Source organism: Pongo pygmaeus, chromosome 14, assembly GCF_028885625.2.
Source record: "Pongo pygmaeus isolate AG05252 chromosome 14, NHGRI_mPonPyg2-v2.0_pri, whole genome shotgun sequence".
Taxonomy (NCBI): Eukaryota; Metazoa; Chordata; class Mammalia; order Primates; family Hominidae; genus Pongo; species Pongo pygmaeus.
This window is the reverse complement of record NC_072387.2, coordinates 120,039,522-120,042,107: the sequence shown is the minus strand read 5'-3', so window position 1 is coordinate 120,042,107 and position 2,586 is coordinate 120,039,522. Positions and strand designations below refer to the sequence as shown.

The following is a 2,586-nucleotide window of genomic DNA, read 5'->3' as shown; positions in this document are numbered from 1 at the left end:
CACAACACCTTGTGCAGAGGTGAACATCTACGCTGATACGGGCAAGCTCCTGGAATGCCCCGTTTTGGTGAGACTGTGGTTTCCTCACTGAGCCAGGGTTTTCATCTAAAGACTGCCCTGACCAAACAGAGCCTTGAAGGTGTTTGTTGTCTGCTGACTGTGAATCAGGCATCTTGCTGGGCGATGCAGAGGGCACAACACAAATAAGGCACATAGAGCTCACAGGCAGTGCTTATTTTGGTAGAAACATGAGCAAAGGGTGTTTCTGTTTTATTTGTTTTGTTTTTGCAAGGATTAGAGAGGAATCCAACTAGGTGCATTTATTCAGAATGCAGGCTAAGGGGGATTCGACAGTCACTATGAGACCAGGTAGGACGGGATAGGGATATGAAGTGGAATGATGACAATGGAGTCAAATGGAAGGAATTGAATCTATTGCTTAGGCTCCTGTGGCTTCGCAGTTTTCTTCAACTGCGTTGCCTACACACTTCATAATAAAATTAAAATTAAAGTGATGAAAAAAGGCAATCAAATAAGCAACTCACAAGGGCAGATCTTGTTCTGTTTCATTATCTGATTCACTACTAAGGTACTTCCTGAAAGCCTGAAAAAAAGAAGAAAAAGGAAAACACAGTAAGTGACCAAACTTCTGTTTCTAGAAAGTAAGAAAATACTAATTAGGACCCATTTATGAGGGCACAACAGAGTACTGGTGCTGAAGTGTCCCTCTCCACATCAACAAGTAGAAAACGAACAGAATGCATGAAGCACCTGTTTTCAGACACTGAGGACCACAGCCAAGGGTGGGATTCTTGGGGGGTGTGTGGGGTGTGCTCTGGGATCACCGAGAGGCTCTCTCTGGATTGTGGCATGAGTGGGTGGAGCCCCTGCACAGCACAGTGGCCTCATGGAGTTAGGGACAGAGGGTAGAGGTTGGGGTGTACGAGGAGGTGGCAAGGTTTGCAGTGGGTATTTGACAGGATCCGAAGAAATCTGCAGAGTCCCCTTGAGCCTCGTGGAGAACAAGGAACACTCTGAGCAGAATGGAGAGTCCAGAGTAGCCCACACCGAAGGATGGGGAGACCGCACTGCACACTCGCATTCAACAGAGACACAGAACGGCACGCACCATGCACGCATGTCGCTCAGCTGCCAGGCAGGGCTATGCGGGGACTTCTCCAGCTAAACTTACATGGAAGCCTGAGAAGGTCAGCCAGTCCCACCAATAAATTCACCGCCCACCAAGCAAAACTCAGCAGCCCTTACATCTGACTGATGTCCACATGAGAGAAAAGAGGGGAGGACTTCAGAGACACACACAGCTCCAATGACAGAGTCCACCATTTCAGCAGGATGGCATCCTATAATGTTAAATGCACAATGAAAACAATCGCTAGAGGTGAAAAGAAGCAGGGAGATGATTTTCCCCTCCTAACGAGGAGGGGAAAAGTCAGTGAAGACCCACTTGGATGTGGTGGGAATGTTAGAATGAGCAGACAAGGACTTAAAGCAGCTGATATTTCAGAGACTTGAAGCAAAAGGAAACAAAATGGTGAATGGCTGGAGATTTTAACAGAAGAATCCAAACTATTAAAAAGAATAAAACACAAATTCTAAAGCTGAGAAATATAATATGGGAAATAAAAAAATTTACCAGACTGGCTTACAACAGCTTGGATATGACAGAAGAAAAGAATAGTGCCTTCGGATGCAGGGCAATAGAAATTATCCAAATGAAGAACAGGGAAAAACTGACAATAATTCTAGATGTGTGTGCGCCTGATAGCAGAGCTTCAAAATACATGAAGAAAATGGCATAACTGGTGGAGAAATAGACAAAATCCACAAAGACAATTCCATGGCTTCAACATTTCTCTTTCAGTGATTGGTAGAACCAACAGACCAAAATTTGGTGAGAAAAAAGCATATTTGAACATTGTGGCAGAAAGAAAGTAAGTTATTTTCAGAAATCATGCTGGAACTGGATATTCATCTGGAAAAAAGGGAACCTCAACTTCCACTTCCTACTCGGTGGGTTGACTTGTGTCCTCCAAAGGTTCACATCCACCTGGGACTTCAGAGAGTGACTATTTGGAATTAGAGCCTTTGCAGATGTAGTTGAAGATCTTAAGATGACTCATTCTGAATTTAGGATGAATCCTAAATCCAGTGACTGACGTCCATATGAGAGAAAAGAGAGGAGGACTTCAGAGAAACACACAGGAAGAAACCCACTAAAATGGCTTTTTAAAAAATTCTTATACTTTAAGTTCTGGGATACATGTGCAGAAAGTGCAGGTTTGTTACACAGGTATACATGTGCCATGGTGGTTTGCTGCACCCATAAACACATCATCTACATTAGGTATTTCTCCTAATGCTATCCCTCCCCTAGCCGCCGACCCGTGACAGGCCCCCATGTGTGATGTTCCCCTCCCTGTGTCCATATGTTCTCATTGTTTAACTCTCACTTATGAGTGAGAACGTATGGTGTTTGGTTTTCTGCTGCTGTGTTAGTTTGCTGAGAATGATGGCTTCTAGCTTCATCCATGTCCCTGCAAAGGACATGAACTCATCCTTTTTTAT

At 44.1% G+C, this 2,586-nt stretch overlaps 1 long non-coding RNA gene across 1 annotated transcript; it reads right to left on the bottom strand.

Annotated features, from left to right (window-relative positions):
• Positions 1-417: 417 nt before the first annotated feature.
• On the bottom strand, positions 418-2,095 carry LOC129011567 (uncharacterized). The gene is made up of 4 exons (XR_008493363.1): positions 2,069-2,095; positions 1,466-1,528; positions 1,193-1,361; positions 418-604 (listed from the first exon to the last, which is right to left on the bottom strand). It is a non-coding gene; the product is annotated as an uncharacterized LOC129011567 (long non-coding RNA).
• Positions 2,096-2,586: the final 491 nt, after the last annotated feature.